The sequence below is a fragment of the Seriola dumerili genome, unplaced genomic scaffold (genome assembly GCF_002260705.1).
Source record: "Seriola dumerili isolate Sdu_G_001 unplaced genomic scaffold, Sdu_1.0 BDQW01000017.1, whole genome shotgun sequence".
NCBI classification, from domain to species: Eukaryota; Metazoa; Chordata; class Actinopteri; order Carangiformes; family Carangidae; genus Seriola; species Seriola dumerili.
The window spans coordinates 15,303,416-15,320,971 of NW_019174272.1; the positions used below are offsets into that span (position 1 = coordinate 15,303,416).

A 17,556-nucleotide genomic window follows, 5' to 3' on the forward strand; every position below is an offset into this window, starting at 1 on the left:
ACCTCAACATTTCAAAGTTTTGTCAATGCACGCACTCGCCTGCTTGGAGAAGCCCTTCCAGTTTTTGCTGCTGAAATTAGCCGACTAGTGGAGGAAGCTTTTCCCACATATGGACAAAATGCTAAAGATGGAGAAAAATTCAGACGCTTCATTGCTGGAATTGAGCCGTACCTTCAGCTACGTTGTCATGAGCATGGTGTCAAAACACTGGATTCTGCACTTCAGTTTGCACTACAGATTGAGACAGCTCATCATGCTAGCAGGGTGTTTTCATCTCCAAACACTCTGCCGTCTTTTCCTCAGACACCTGCCTCACCTGCTGTCCCTCCCTTACCACCCACTCACCTTTCTACATCCTCTACTTCTCTTGGTGTCCACTCTGCCTCCTCAGATGATCTTCGCAAAATGCAGAGAACACTGGAGACACTTTCAGACAGAATGGAGCAATTACAGCTAGAGGTGCAACGTCAGCAACAAGACACACGACGTGGCTTATCAGACCACAGCTCTCGTCAACGGAGCCTCACTCCTGATGGTGGACGAGGCCACAACCATTACTACACCTCAGACAGAAACACCTACAGAGACTCGTCCTATGACCGGTACTCAGCTCGTGATGGCTCCTACAGACCTTCAAGGCATGAAAGAGACCGCTATGAGAGAAGGGATTCCTACACTCGTTCTGGATCATCGGAGCGCCATACACGTGGTTACAGCCCATCATGCAGAGACTACACAGAGCGTGGCCACTCTCCTGAACGCCGTGGGGACAGACATCCCTCTCGTTCTTCTCACCACTCTCATCGCTCTCCAAGTCCTGGACACGTATGCTTCCACTCTCCTTCTCACACAAATAAGGTAAACTTCAAGTAGTTGACAATGTGGGCCAATTGCCAGCTACAGACACTACCCAGGCCCATAAAGACAATGATGCCCCACCTACTGACTTTACCAGAGACTGTTTAGCTGGGGTGGATGTTTCAAAAAGATATGTGTCAGTTGTGATTGAGGATACTGTTGTGCATGCTTTTGTTGATACTGGAGCTGACATTTCAGTCATCAGTGAAGATTTTAGGATGTCTACAACTTCTCTCTACAAAAAGCCCATTGTGAAACAGTTTGTTCCTCTCACTGGTGTCACAGGTGACCCTCTGGACTCAGTTGGTTCAATCTCAGTCAATTTGAGTATTGCTCACAAGCCAATGACTCATGCCCTTCAAGTTGTCAGAAACTGCTGTACTAAACCCCTGATTTTGGGCTGGGATTTTCTGGTTGCTAACGGCATTATTGTAAACACACGAAACATGGCTCTTATAGTAGATGACAAAGTAGTGCCACTGGTTAGCCCACATCAGTATGTCCCAAAACTGACTGACGTTACAGTATCTTCTACAGTGACAGTTCCAGCCATGTCAGAGATGGTCATCACAGCTACGCTAGATGTGCCACTCAAAGGACTAGTACCTCATGATTATGCAGGTGTGTTTGAACCACACTACACTGATCATTCATCTGCTGGTTTTGCATGGACTGTGGCAAAAGCTGAACAAGGTTCCATCAATGTGAAAGTAGCAAACCCTTCCAGTGAGGAAGTCATGTTACATTGTGGCACTCAGATAGGAACTTTTCATGCCACATCTGGCAACAACAACGACGAGTACACTGTGATGGAAAATTCTGTGTGTAATATCAACATTCAGCAACCTGGCATATCCAAGCCACCTGTACTGCCTGATATTTCAAACCCTGACCTCACAAGTGCACAGCACAAGAAACTGAAAGACACTTTAACCTCATTCTCAGATGTGTTCAGTAAGCACTCACATGACTTTGGAAGGACAGACCTGGTCACACACAAAATCTCAACCAGTTCTGACACTCCCATCTCACAAAGAGCCTACCGTACCTCTCCTTCCATGAAAGCAGAAATCCAACGTCAAGTGGAGGAACTTAAAGCTCAGGATCTCATTGAGGACAGTACAAGCCCCTGGGCCAGCCCAGTGGTCATGGTGAAAAAGAAAGATGGCACATACAGATTTTGTGTTGATTTCAGAAAACTGAACTCGGTTACCATCACGGATGCACATCCTCTCCCAAGAGTCGATGATAGTTTGGATGCACTATCTGGCTCTCAGTTCTTCTCCACCATGGACATGTCAAGTGGATACTGGCAAGTTGAAATGCATCCTGCAGACAGACCCAAAACAGCATTTATAACAGGCGATGGTCTCTACCAATTCAAAGTGATGCCCATGGGTCTGAAAAACTCGCCACCAACTTTTCAGAGACTAATGGGGCTTGTTTTGAGAGGTCTCCACTGGACAACATGTGTCATTTACCTCGATGACATCATTTGCATGGGACGAGACTTCAGTGATCACCTTCAAAACCTGACGGACATTCTCACACGCTTCAGACAAGCAGGTTTGATACTAAATCCAAAGAAATGTGAGTTTTGCAAATCTGCGGTCAAGTACATGGGACACATTGTTTCACGTGATGGACTGGCACTGGACCCAGTCAACAGCCAACGTATAAGTGAATGGCCTGTCCCAAAATCACCCACTGAGGTAAGAGCATTTCTGGGATTGTGCTCTTATTACAGACGTTTTGTGCACAAGTATGCATTCATTGCTCATCCTCTTCACAGATTCACACAAAAACATGTGCCATTTGAATGGACTGAAGAGTGTTCCACTGCATTTCAGACATTAAAAGATGCACTCACCTCTCCTCCAATAATGGCATTTCCCAACTTTCATCAGCCATTCATTCTCAGTACAGATGCATCTAACTATGCTATTGGCTCAGTGCTCTCTCAGGTTCAAAACGGAAAAGAACGGGTTATAGCATATGCAAGTCATGTTCTGACCCGCACAGAAAAGAAATGGTCCACATATGACAAAGAACTTTGGGCCATTGTCTGGTCTGTCAGACACTTCAGACACTACCTGAGTTGTAATCCATTTACAGTCATCACTGATCATCGTCCACTCCTCAGTTTACGCAAACTGGATGTCACACATGACCCAACAGGACGACGAGGTCGTTGTGCTTTGGAGTTGGATCCTTATCAATGGACAATGAAACACAAAGAAGGAAAGAAACACACGAATGCTGATGCAATGTCACGGATTCCCATCTCACAACAGGACCCAGTGGTTCCAGAGGAAACAGTGCTTCCCTCCCAGGATGATCACTCCTCTCCTGTTAAAGTGGAAACTTCCCCTCCAGTTCCACAGTTGCACAATCCTCCTGTGCAACCCTCTTCAGTCTCCAGCACAACAGCTCAGGTTTGCTCTTCAGAAAAAGATACTGCTGTTGTTCAGACAACAAACACAGGTGTGGAAATATTACAACACACACTTTCTACTCAAGCAAATGACATTTTATCCAACCAACTTTCTGACCCCATTCTCTCTGAAGTGTACACATGGGTACAGGAAAACAAACGACCATACCTCAGACATGTTAAAGGGAAAGTTCTGAGAAAACTCTGGTGGCAATTCCCCAAACTTGTACTGTGTAATGACTTACTCTGTCGAAAGGCACACATTGCGCCAGGAAAGCCAGTTGTGTACCAAGTGTTGATTCCCTCCTTACAAATCACAGAGACTATGAACATTCTCCATGGCAATCCCTGCTCAGGTCATTACAGCGCTGATCGCACATTCAAGAAAGCCCTAACTATGTGCTATTGGCCAAACACGAGGTCTGATATTGAGAATTTCTGTGATATGTGTCATACATGTGAAGCTTACAGAAAACCTGTACCACGACACAGAGCTCCCCTGCAATCCATACAAGCAGAAAGACCATTCCAGTTTGTATGCACAGATATTACTGAGCTCCCAGTCACCTCACAGGGACATAAGTATGTGCTTGTAGTACAAGATCATTTTACAAAGTATGTCAATACTTTTCCTATGTCAGATCAGACAGCTGCTACAGTAGCACAACTACTTTGTGAGAGATACATTCCTGAACATGGAGTTCCAGAAGAACTTTTTTCAGATCAGGGAAGACAGTATGAATCTGAAATCATTCATACCATATGTCAGAGACTGAACATTAAAAAGAAAAGAACCTCTCCATACCACCCCCGTGGAAATGGGATGGTGGAGAGATTTAACCAAACTCTAAAACAACAGTTGGCTAAACTCATTCATCAACATGGCGGTGAATGGGACCACTATTTGCCAGCAGTGGTTCTCTTCTTCAACTCTACTCCACATTCTAGCACTGGATACTCACCTTACTTCCTTGCTCATGGAAGAGAGCCTCGTGTTCCAGCTAATGTGGACCTCTCTACACCAGTGATCTCACAGACTCCACAGAACTATGGCACAGAACTGGTGAAACGACTCGACACAGTTTTTCAGACTGTTTGCTCTCATCGTGAGGACCAGAGACTCAAGCGCGAGCACTATTTCAACAAACATGTCAAGTTCAAACCTTATCAGTTTGGAGATTTGGTATGGATGGATGATCCCACTACACAGAGAAAGAAACTTGAACCTAACTGGACTGGACCTTACAAAGTCATCTCATCAGATAATGAGGGACTTGTATACACACTCTTGGATTTGAAACATCCTCAAGCTACATCAAAAATTATTCACTATGATAGACTGAAGCCTTATCGTTCCACTTGGGACACATCTTCAGCACCAGTGCACCACCTTGTACCTCAACTGCCTATGAACGCTGTCCCGAGGTATACGTCATTATCTGGTTCGCTCCCCATACACCCTCGATCATCTGAAACAGAACAGGCTTCTGCTCCTGCCTGTCCCTCTGTTCCCCTAATGCGCAGACCTTCAGGACGGATGTCACGAGTCCACCCACAACAGAACTACAGGTCTGACACTGTTCCTGCAGCATCTGCTGGGACACACTCTGGTGCCCCACCAACGACACGTTGTGGACGGATTGTTAGGAGACCAGAGCGGTTGTTGCTGTGAGCAACCCCTCTTCTATTCAAAAGACAAATATGGACTGTTTATGAACATTTATTGGGACACTGGACATTTATTTGCTGATTATTGAGGGTTTACACTCAACATTTGCAGAAGGACCTTTAAACAAAAAAAAAAAAAAAGAAACTGTATGGTATGTTACTGACTTCTGTTGTATGTTGAAAAACAAATGTTACATGTGTTTTATGGTTTCATGATTCAGATATTTCCCAGTTTTGAAGTTCAAGTGTGAATGCTGACTAAATTTGTGATGTCTGTAAAATGTAATAGCATAGGGTGCAGTTTTCAGACATTTATAGTAGATTACTCGTTAGTTATTTCCATTTTTCTACCTAGTGTTCTCTTCTGTATTTCAGTGTTGGGATGAGATTTATTTTTCATAAACTTTGAAATGAGGACATTTCATCTGAAGAAAGGGAAGAATGTAAGATGAGATTTATTCTTGTGAGGACATATTCAACAGATTGCCTTATTTTGCATTGTTCATTATTTTGAGTCCACATAATTTAATTATTTGTAACTACATTTATAAATATTGTATTCTGCTGTTTAAGTTTAATCTGGAACTATATAATATGGCGCACTTTAGTGGCAGGGAATGTGAGTTATGATTAGGAGTGGTGGAGTGGTATGTAAGAGGGGAGATGTCACTTTGGTAGTCAGTGTTCGGTTTTGCCTAGGCTTCGCTCTCCGGGGGGAATAAAAAGTGGATTGACCTGTACAGAGAAGTTGTCCCCGTGCTCTTGCTTTACCCACAGCCCTTCGATAGTTTAATTAAGCAATATGTAAGGCAATAGTTAAGACATCCCAAAAACATGTCTTACAATAGTAGTGGTGAAGATGTGTCTTTTTTTAGAACATTATGAGAATGGAGATGTAGAGACACGAGGAGTGAAAACACATTTCTTTTTAGAGCAAACTTACAGAGATGAGGAGGGCTTGGAGCATTGGCAAGATGAACAGCTAATCAATCAAAAGCTGCCGCATATCACAAAATTTGTTAATCTAATACAAGTGCAAAGGGAGTTTTCTGAAGTACAGTGGAAGGAGGTGATGCGCGGTAATAAGCACTGGGAGTGCCAGAAGGATTTGGCATAGTAGTTCATACGTGTGCACAGGTCTGGCTATTATTATTATTATTATTATTTTTACTATTACTATTAATATAACAATTTTAGAAAGCTGTGATTTTCAGTTTGTTTCAGTTTAAAATATTTCAATATAAAAAGTGTAAGCTTCTAAACAAAGCCACAGAGTAAAGAACACTCCTGACCATGGATGATGGGAAGACCTAATTTACTCAGTGGTTTGTGGCAGCATGTGGACGTCCCGCTACATCAAGCTTACCCCTGTTACCAGGATGAGAACGCCCCACCAAGACAGGAAAATCTCAGCACGGATGCAATTACACCATACCGATTCTGGTTAAAGGACAGCCTCTTTAATCACCACACCCCCTCCACCAATGCACACATGAACACATATAAACAAACTGTGATAAACTGCATTGTTTTCCTATCTATAATTCATTCTGTGCTGCTGCAATGACCCCACTGCCCCACAGGGATCACTTCAGATTTATCTTATCTTAGAGTTGTCATACAAATGGCTAATGGAAAAGGTATGCAGTATCACAGTGGGCAGGCCCAGGCTAATGTAACTATCTCCAGAGAAGTAGTTACTGATGACATAGCTTGAATGATGACACAACAGAGGCCATAAAGCCTACTTATGTGCTCTGTTGACCCAAAGCTATCAGCTGTGTTAACTTGGCCACATTCAGGGCTCACCCACTGGGTGAACACATTTCCATTTCACAGAGACAAAGTGGGGCCAAAAGCCTACCTGGCCTCATCATTCTGGGCTCAAGACGATAGTGAGACAATACACCAGAGGAGAGACTGTAAAAAACACCTCATCCTCCTCTCTATCCAACCACACTGTCTGGAGAACACAAGTTTTTGTTTCTGTGTTTTTCAATGGCAGATAAAACTGCGTGTGTGTGTCTGCGCTAAAAATGGCTGAAGCCTCCTCAAAGACAGCAGTGTTTTGTGTGATGCCTTGGTCAGACCCTTTTGAGAGAGATTTGAACTGTACATGGATGAATATGAAGGAATGATTGTTTGATACAAGAATGACTCAGTTTAACAGAAGAAAGTCTGACTGAGGGTTAAGGTCACATGTCAGAATATAGTGACATTTCAGTAGGAGTCACATCTGGTTCAGCTCTGACCACTGATAAATGCAGTTGAAAACAAAGGTAACACATGTTAAGTAGTGATAATTGAATCTGATGTGGTGCAGGTCAACATTATCATTCATTTGGAGTTGCATTTGAAAAGAATACTGGACAAATATGAGTCCAACAAGTACACTACTTTTGGCTCCGTTTTGGTCTCTGCTCTATGGCTTTTAAATGCTCCACTTTGATAACCAGCTAGTTTCTAACTTTGCTGATGCCTGGCAAGAAGCATATAGTGTGTCACTGAAAGTAGCTGCCTGTTCCTGCTAGAAAGCGCTGATGAAACCTGTGAGACTGAATCAAAACAATAAAGTAGCAGCCTGTAAAACCAAGACAATTCAATGAAAGTAGCTAAGATGTGGAGCTGCAGAGTCAGTCGATAATTCTCTTTGGGTTTGTTTACATGCTCTTTTGTTTAGTTTTCACTCATAAAGAGTGACAAAAAAATGAAAACTTGGTCTGAAGCTCATCTACTCTTACTTCCTCATTAAGAAATCTGCAGGCCTTGTGCCCCACCCACCACCCATCACCTGCTTGCTCCAGGTTGGTATAAAAATGACGCTTGCCACCACTGACTGATAAATCATGTGCAGCATTTGACTGCAGATGTCAAAGGACCTGAGCCTCCTGAGGAAAAAGTGCTAGCTCTGCCCCTTCTGGTAGATTGCATCCATATAAAGGGACCAGTCCAGTTTACTGGACCTAGGTTACCTAGGTATTCTTAAGTGTGCACCACCTCAGTGTCCTTCCCTTGAATTTTGACTAGCTGAAGGGTTGGCATAGACCTCTAAAAGTCGATGACCATCTCCTTGGTCTTGGAGGTGTTCAGAAGGAGACAGTTCTTGTGGCTCCATTCACTGAAGGCCATTATCAGATCCCTGTACTCCTCTTCCTGCCTGTCCTGATACAGACCACAATAGCTGTGTCATCTGAGTATTTCTGGATGTGGCAGGAGATGTATTTAAAGTCCGCTGTATACGGGGTGAACAGGAATGGAGACACAGTTACCCAGCCTGACGTACTGTGGTCGTCTTGTCTAGGAATCCACAATCCAGGACTCGAAGCAAACATCCACACCCCTCCCTTCCAGCTTGTCCCTTCCAACATAATCCTCCTGTAACCACCTGGCTCATCCAAGCAAGAATGGGCCTGGTGGAGCATGTAAAGGACAGTATCATCAACTCCAATATGTTCCTTGTAGGTCTCATGCATGTTCAACCTGTGGCCTGAGAAGGTAGAGAAGCAGTCGCTCTAGGGTATTTGTGATGTGTCATGTGAGGTCCACCAGTCTGTAGTCGACCTACTTTAGGTACTGGAACAAGACATGATGTTTTCCACAGGACTGGGACTCTCCCTGTTTGTAGACTTAAGTTGAAGCTCTTATGGAGAGGCTCAGCCAGCTGGGCTGCACAGTCCCTTAACAGCCTCGGACACACACCATCCAGGAAAGTAGCCTTCCAGGACGTACCCTCTCTAGCTCCACCCTCACCTCCTCTGCTGTAAAGAACAGGAAACTTGACCTCAGGGTGGAGGGAGTTGCAGTTGCAATGCCAGGTTGTGAAGGAGATACCCCAGGAGAAACTGCAGCTGAAGCAATGGGAGATGTGACTCCAACATTATATTCCAATCTGTGCACTCAAAAGAGAGACTCACCATTCTCCGGGGTCCAGTTCCTGATTGAGTGGGTGGTTGCAGCCTTCCTCAGTACACAGGGCTTGTAGGAAGGCTGAAGAAAAACTAGATTAAAGCGCTCCCTTCAACTGGCTCTTCCAATATGGAGGAGCAGTGGCATGATGTCATTGCAAATAGGCATAACATTGGGCATAACCACAAGTGGCGTAACCATAAGCATTGTAACCTGCAGACGGATACTTTTTGATGCTTCAGTCCACCTCCCGGCTGTCCACTGACTGGTCAAGTTGTTGAGAAAGAAGGGTCAAGATGGCATTGTTAGCCGAACCCTGATGAGAGCAAAGTGTGTATATCAAAGTGGTAAGAAACTCTTTTAAGCAAAGGAGTAAATCACTGAAAAGGTAATGTGTATGTGTTAATTCATACTTTCTTACAAATAAAAACAGAGAACACCATCACGAATGCCAACATGAATGCCATTCCTGTCTGAACACTGAGACCAGACGCCATTTTCCAAGCTAATGTGCTAATTCACTGCACTGGTAAGTTGAATCAGTTTCTAGCTTGTAGTTAACGTCCGTTAGCCGGGATGCTAATTTTCGCTATGTTAAATTTCATTGACTTATGCTAAAAACCTTAGCGATAAAACTCTGCTAGCTTAGATGCTAACGAGTGCTATGTAAAATCCCATTTGCTAAAAACATAAATTTAAGTAGATATGTTCGGGCACACTGGTATTAAAGAGACTGTTTTTAATTGTATTTTGATGCATTCATTTCAGTGCACAGAGATTTCAGATCATTTTAAAGGTGCATCATTGACCAAATTTATACTGTTAATTGTGTTCTAGCACTCATATCTTTTAAAGTATAAGGATTTGAGGATATTCTTAAGGTTGTTATTTCTGTTTTATATTATACACCTCAACTGCAATTGAGCTTATACTAAGAATATTAGCTTCCTTAAATTAGTTATTTTGTTTGGTTATGTTTGAAATTGTGATTTTGAAACTAAAGTGAACTGTTTATGTTGTACAAAAGAAGTGTGTAACTTAGAGCATTGAGTTGATATTTAATAAGCTTTATCCTATGATCGTAAATGCTCATAAAATTTGCATAAAGGTAATTTTTATCTTGACCTTATTCTTAGGTCAGGTTTTATTAAGTTGGATGGATTCTCCGAACAAGTTGAGACCGTGGAGGAGCTCTCAGAGCTATTGGAGGAGATTTGAGAGACGTTTCCAGAGGGAACCTTTTCCCGTACTGGATGGCGAGCCCAGCCCACATGATACCAAACCTGTGATACTGAGCCTGATGCCTGCAATAAGGAGGCAGTGAGCTAAAGAATACTCAAGTATTCCATGCCTACTTCAAGTGCAGTAGGATTGAACTGTACACACACATACAGCTCTGGAAACAGCTAACATATAGCGAGAACTCTTACAGACATTTCAGGACCAGGGTCTTTTTGTTTTATTTTTTTTTTACTGTTCACACAGTTTGGTTTTCCATTTGGGGAACATGAACAAATATATATTGTAACTTGAATTTACCTTTTTACCTGCTTACTGTTCAATATAAGCAGTCAAACTCCGTGTCCTGTGACTCTAGTTTCTATTACCCCTATTATCTTGGCTCCAGTCGTTCCTAAATTCTTCTCAATCTGGTCCAATCCTTACAGTTACTATTATTATTATTTTCTTGTACTGTACTTAGTGCTAATATAAATACTGGTTACATAAGCATATACTATTGTATTCTTGACGTAATTAGTTACAAATTTTCCAATTAGATTAGGTGTTAATTTGTAATTGCATAGAAGACCATTCCCTTATTTTGAAGCTGATGGAGAGTGTTGTTTGTCTGAAGGCTGGTGGATCAGTAGAGAAATTAATTTTGACAGATTTCAAACTGAGTTCTGTTCTACTGTGATCTGCTGTGTAATCGTGAAACTAGAGGCTGTTGCTTTATTCTGTGATGATCACAAACTGGACCATGACTCTGCAGGTTTCAGCCACCATTTTATGTATTTATCACTGTGTCACTGCTTTTAAAACCTTACAGATTGTTCTCATGTGTATCTGCGCCTCTCATTCCAAACAGTTCAAACTCAGAGACCAGAACCAAACAGCCTCTTTGTTAAGAATATCCTGAATTAGGTTTCTGAGGTCCAGCAGAGTGTTTGGAGGAGGAAATGTTCTGGCCAGTTAGTTACTCTGCCAGGCCATCTACCTCCTGATTAGCACACTAGCTTTGATTAAGATGCTGGAAAATAGAAAACGCAGGCATATAAATGACTAAATTGGCTGGCTTTCCAGTAGTCCTGGACTCCACCCCACCGACTTCTCTCCTCACCAGCACCCATCAGCCTCTACCTTGGCTCATCTTCAACACCACTGTTATGTCAGGCTGTGAAACCTATAGGAGCTCAGCACCGTAGTGAATACACTTCACTAAGTAGAGCAACTTTTCCCTTGGTTGTAATGCAGAAGTGCTGGTGGCAGGTTTCTCACTCTGTCTCCCATAAGACAGGTCCCACTCTGAGGATCCATTACAGCTTCTCAAGACACCATTAAGCTGGAAAAGCATCAAAATGAGTTCTCATTACTTAAGTCCAATTTGATGCTGTGTTTCCTTTAAACCTTCTACACTGGTAGGAAACAAATTCAGCATCCCTGTTTTTCCTTTAGAGTGTCGTCCACTTACTACTTTGGTGGTCCAGTGAGAGAAACATATGATTTTATTTGCCATTTGCCACAATAGATTCTCATTTGCTAATTGTAAACAATTAAAGAAATGTTAGCTTATTAACAGATTTTTCATATCACATGAAACTAGACTTTGTAATTCATATTCATACACATTTATATATGATTAAAGGCGGAGTCCAGTGATCTAGTGCTGCAACTCCATAAGGTTCAAGCAACAAGTCCTCCAACCTGAACAACCATGTCTCGTTTTTTCCAACCCTCTGATACGACCCACAGGAGTGTCTCCTGAAATAGTACACCTGCAGTGCCAGGCATACTGGACCTTGGTTGTCATAGTTACAATAATAACAACAACAACAACAACTGCTGCTCCCATTGGAATCGAACATCGCTCTCTCGTGTCATATTCATCCACCACAACCTACTCCTGATGTGGACTCTTCTCTCTTTATACTACATCACCACACTTTTCCCTTTGCTCCCGTCATAATTACTACGACCATTAGATGTCACCTAACAACAAAATGTAACTATGGGTCATAATAACCTGCTGCACAGGTGACCTGTGGGCTCGTTTTTTACAGCACAGTCTCAGTTCAGGGACTCTTTGGAGCAAGATCACCAGGCCGAGATCCTGACTTTTAGTCCCTAATGTGGATTAAACTTTAAAAATACTGTGTCCTCCATTGTCAATATAAGTTAATAGCATTTTTTGTTAGACCTTTCGTTCTGGGTAACTGCTGCTAGTGGTGTTGGAAGAAAAGTCAAGGGATTCATCAGAAGGGTTCATCCTCTGAGGCCCATAAATCTCTGCACAAAATCTAAACGCAATCCACCCAATTGTTGTTGAGATATTTCAGTCTGGACCAAAGTGGTGGACCGACTGACAGTAATATCCCTACAGCAATGACACAAACATAGCAAATAATTAAAACATGTTTTGACAGTCATTAGTTTGTAGTGCACACAGTGTTTCCTGCAAAACAGACATTTAAATATTGTTCTCTTGTGTCATATGTTGAGATGTTTCATAACAATGAGGCCACCAAGTCCACATGAAATCAGCATAACAATGTGGCATTAACTAAGCAAACACCTTAATCTCATAGCCACTTGATATGAATTACACCGTGTGCCCCTCACTCTGTCTCTGGGGAATTGCATCTGAATTGTGTCTGCTGTCAGAGGCCTGTATGCAGGTCTTGCACTGGTCACACGCTCTCAGTCCTGACCTCTTGCCCTGAGCACAGGTAGCACACTGAGTTTATTTGATGCACAGGTATTGGTAGTAACCTCAAAATAAAATGAGCAAAGGAAAAAAGCCTTGAAGGTGAAGGTGAAGGTACACCACATGAATGAAAAGATAAAAACAAAGTGGTGGTTCAAATACAGAGCAAGGCAACCTCTGATTCTAACTAAGTGTCTGCCCTAATCCTAACATTGATAGCATACACAAGTTGTTGCAGCCACAGGATTCGTGACCATTGTGAACAAGGAGTGACGCTCACTACCACAAAGACTGTCCACGATTTCCCACACCATCAGAAAGTACCACCCCCAGAGCAGGGACTGTTTTGGCTCTAGAGACTATTAAGTATTAAGACTAAAGTCAGTTCCTCGTTCCCCTAAATGCAGGTAAGGGTCTACAGCTCCTGAAATGGTTCCTTGAACAGTTTTTGCAGTACAAATGGGTTTATTGAGAGTCACAAGTCAAAAAGGTTGGGAATCATTGGTTTCAATACAGATGTGACCTGATAACTGTCAAAACTCCTCTTTACCTGCATGAACAACTATTAACACTAAGGGCCTGATTTACTAAGATCGCAAATAAAGAGCGCTAAATTGCGTGCGCACACGGATAGATTGCGCGTGCTGCCTGTTTGGGCCTTGTGAGTGACTTAGATTAACAGCGCAATTGACTACAGGCGCAAAAGTGATTGAGCCGGCCCTATTTAAATGAGGATTTTGCGCGAGTTAAGGGTGTTGACCATGGCGAATGCAAACGAGCAGATCCAATTGGACCGGAATTGGAGGTGCTGGTACAAGAGGCAAACAAGCACATTTCTGAGTTATAACAAAGGAATTTAACCGTTATTAGGAGGAACGCAATATGGGAGGCAATCTGTGACAAGGTTAATGTTGTGGGGAAAACCAAAAGAACACCGGATGAAATGAAGAAAAGGTGGCAAGACATTCATAGAAGAACAAAGGAAAAAATCGCACAGAATAACAAATTGGCAAATAAAACAGGTGGGGGACCGGTGGAGGAGGACCCTCTGTCTCCCATTGAACAGCAGGTGCAGCTGATGTTCTGTGATGAGCAGATTACTGGGATAGAGGGAATATTTTTAATTCATTCAAGTACACCACATAAGACATGAATGCGCATCATGAACGTTCTTTAGCTGTGCAATGGAAAAGCGTAATTGCCAAAAGGGTTTTTTTTTGTTTGTGCGTTCCAGCAGGGGCGCAGAAGTGTGTGCGTTTTAATTTGTTTTAAGTTTCAGGAAAAAATGATAGGAAACATTTAGTTCGGCCTAGTTCCTATGTCTAAAAGAAAGTGGGCTTTAGTACATAAAAATGTGAGTTTTTGGTTTTGTCAAAATAGCACAAACAAGAAACACATGACATTATGATGCAACATTTATTATTTAAGGATTTTCTGAACTCTGAACGAATGACTTTTTTGTTTTTTTTTCTTTTTCAAAGGACAATCATGGCATCGCTGGATAACCGATATGTCTCGATAATTTTTTCTTCTGCCATTCCAAAAAGAGTGACACGAACAGAAAAGATGCGTTCTCTCCATTGCCTGTCGTGCCTACGCCGCCTCCTTGCAACAATGACCGCAGCCATCTGTGCGCACGGCTGTGCCAGGTAGCCTAAGACTTGACTTTCAAACGTGCTAAATATAGACGCAAAAATAATCAGCGCAATTAGTTTGAGGTTTGGTAAATCACATTGCGTGTGCAAAACGATTCTATTTGCATCTACTCCTCCCAATATTTCACGTGTTGTGGCAGGCACGCCTATATTGCATATTCATGAAGGCAGAAGCACTAAATGGATAGCGCGTGTTATTTTGCCCGACTGACAGACGCAATCCTCGATGCGCCCGGTTGGTAGATCAGCATCAACATGTGTTTGCGCGTGCTGTCACGTTTGCGCACATTTTTACGCACGCAAAGCTTTAGTAAATCAGGCCCTAAGTGTTCTAGATATAATTTGGAACAGTATTCCTCACCTGAATGGCCCAATTTTGCTCTAGAAGGTGATTTTAATGGTATTTAGCCAGTCAAGAATATGACAGCACCATGAAATTCCTTCCAGGTAGGGGTGGGCGATATGATGATATTAGATCGTGAAGGATTACAACGTGAAGACGATCTTTCAAACTGCAGAGATCGTGGGATCGTCTAGGGCACATTCTATAAATTGCAGTTCTATGCTGATGCACCGATGCACCAGACGTATTGACGTCATCAACCTGACCGACCAATCATAGCGAATTACGGGCAGTGACGCACTTTCCTACCCGCCTCCTTGTTTATGTGTGTAGCGGTAGCACATGGAGAGCGTTGGCTGAAAGCCAAGCGGAGTTGGTTGCTAAAAAAATTCCACCTCCATTATATGGAATTGGTTTGGATTTTCCGCAACTGATCAAACGCAAGCAAATGTAATTTGCAAAGTTTGCACAGAAACCGTTCGCACGTCGGGTGGTAACACGACGAACCTGTTTAATCACCTGAAGAGGAAGTACTAAAGCACTAGCAACTGTTGCACTAAAAGAGAGAACCACAGTCACTTTAGTTTGTATTTTTGCGTTTCAATAAGCTATTTAGTGTTTTGATAAATAAATCCTGTTTAAATGACTGTCAGTAATGTCTTTGCTTGATATTTTACTTTCTGTTACTACTTTTGCAAGAGTGCACTTTATTAGGATGTTGTTGTTTACCTTAAACTTTACGTTGTTTGCACATGCAGACAAAACTGCGACTATTTGATATAAATAAAATATTGAAATAAAATATGTTAAGAAAGGTTCTTTGGTCTAAATTGTCTGTTTTTCTTTTTCCAATTTAAGATCGTGATAAAATCGAAATCGTGATTTTATTTTTAAAAAATCATGATATGATATTTTTGCCATATCGCCCACCCCTACTTCCAGGTGAAACTGTTTCAAAGTCTGCACTCTTATTCCCATCTGTACTGTTTTTCATGTCAAACCTAGAAAGACAAATGACACAGTCCTGTCGTCCAGTGTTGTCAACAGGTACATGGTTGCCTGTGAACGTAGTTGAACAACACTTTGCACAACCATTCTCCTTTAAAGTACACTGAACTCTTGAGGCTAAAAACTGTGAATTATCTATTGTACAGCCTACTGTCCCACACAAATGCTGACTGAGCCTTTCCAGGCCATAATGTTAGCCACCTCAAAACATGATAATGTGCCTATAGGGCCAAATAAAGAAAGATAATCAGTCTCAACACAGAGGAAGATAACACTGCTTATTGAAGCATCCTTGGATTTGACGCTCAGGCAAAACCAGCCTTTGTTGGTCACTATTCTAGACTTGGCCCTGTATCCTGACAACACTATCTTTTCTCAAACACATGACATCTTGATACTCCACTCCTCCTGTTTCAGCTCTCCTTCCTCTTTTCTTCCACTCTATTTTTTCCAAACAGCTTGGCCTGCTGTTTTCCCAAGGAGCTGCATATGGCCCTGCAGAAAGCTTCGCTACACATACGAAACGCTGCCACGGATGGTAAATGGCCTGTTCCCTTCTCTCTCTCTCTCTCTGCCTCGTCCTCCCCACAGTGCCCACATTCCATCCCTCCGGGCTCAGAGAAGATGAGCGTATTGAAAAATTGCCCGGAGTGGGATGACATATTGTAGAGTGAGCAGAAATGCAGCAGAGCATCCCACCCAGTAGACCAGTAAACATCAGCACCCATTTCACCACCACAAAGGAAATGCTACCTATTAGCACTGAGATGGTAGTAGTGGTGGTGGAGGGGTGGGGGTGGGGAATGGGGCTGACACTGCTGACGTTGTTTCAGGCAGGAGGCAACACTGAGACTTAGTAGCAAAAACTGCAGAAAAAACACACACAGACACACACACACACACACACACACACACACACACACACACACGCACACACACACATGCTGCCTTCTCCCTTTTCCCGCTACTTCCTTCCTATCCCCAGAGTCTCTCGTAACCATCCTCCCCGTTGAGATACACTGAGACTCAGGTGGGCCATCCACTTTCAAGCTGTCATGCTAGCATGAGACATATGCCGACATGTCTGCGCATCTGCACATCGCCTCGTATAGTATTACATGTGTGTTGTGTGTCTGGGGAATACTATTCATGCTCAACCACATACACACACACACACACACACACACACACACACAGACACACACCACACACACACATGCATCCGAAGCAAGAGAAGACGGGTGTGTGTCTGTGTGTGTGTGTGTGTTTGGGGGGGGGGGGGTTACAAGGGATGCAGGACAAAATAAGCACCATCTCAGTCTTCCTCTTACCTTCCAGGAGGAAACGGCTCACCTGGATGTCTCTGAAGAGCGGACAGAACGCATTCAGGCCAACCTCTCTCCCTGAAAACCAGCTCAAAACATCTCCCTCCCTCTCTTTCTCACTCTCTCTCTTCCCTCTCTTCCGCTCCCCTCACAAGCTGGAAATGATGAGATTGTACTATAAGCAAGGGGGGGGAGTGAAATCCGAGGCAGTGGAGGGTATTAGGAAACTGTGTTGTTTCTGCCCAACAGCCCTGACAGACTGTGAGTTCATGGCCTCTAAGAGACGGATTGTGCGCAAGAGGGTGGGTTAAGATGGGTGCGATTCCGCAGATGGGAGAGAAAAGAGTCTGCCTGTGAGGACATCTTGAAAGCCTATATGACCCCCACTTGGCTAAAATGGTACAGCCCAGAGGAGTTTACGGAAGCAAGCAGTG

The 17,556-nt window shown here is 43.0% G+C and overlaps 1 protein-coding gene across 2 annotated transcripts in view; it reads right to left on the minus strand.

Moving 5' to 3' along the window:
* LOC111227009 (cyclin-dependent kinase 14) overlaps positions 1-17,556 on the minus strand; it is a 246,640-nt gene that overhangs the window by 137,881 nt on the left and 91,203 nt on the right. Inside the window, exon 1 of one of the 2 annotated variants that reach the window (XM_022752364.1) lies at positions 17,129-17,234. The exons of the other annotated variant lie outside the window; for it this stretch is intronic. The gene's annotated coding sequence lies outside the window, so the exon portion shown is untranslated. Of the gene's footprint in view, positions 1-17,128; positions 17,235-17,556 lie in introns of those variants that run through there. 2 annotated transcript variants of the gene reach the window in all.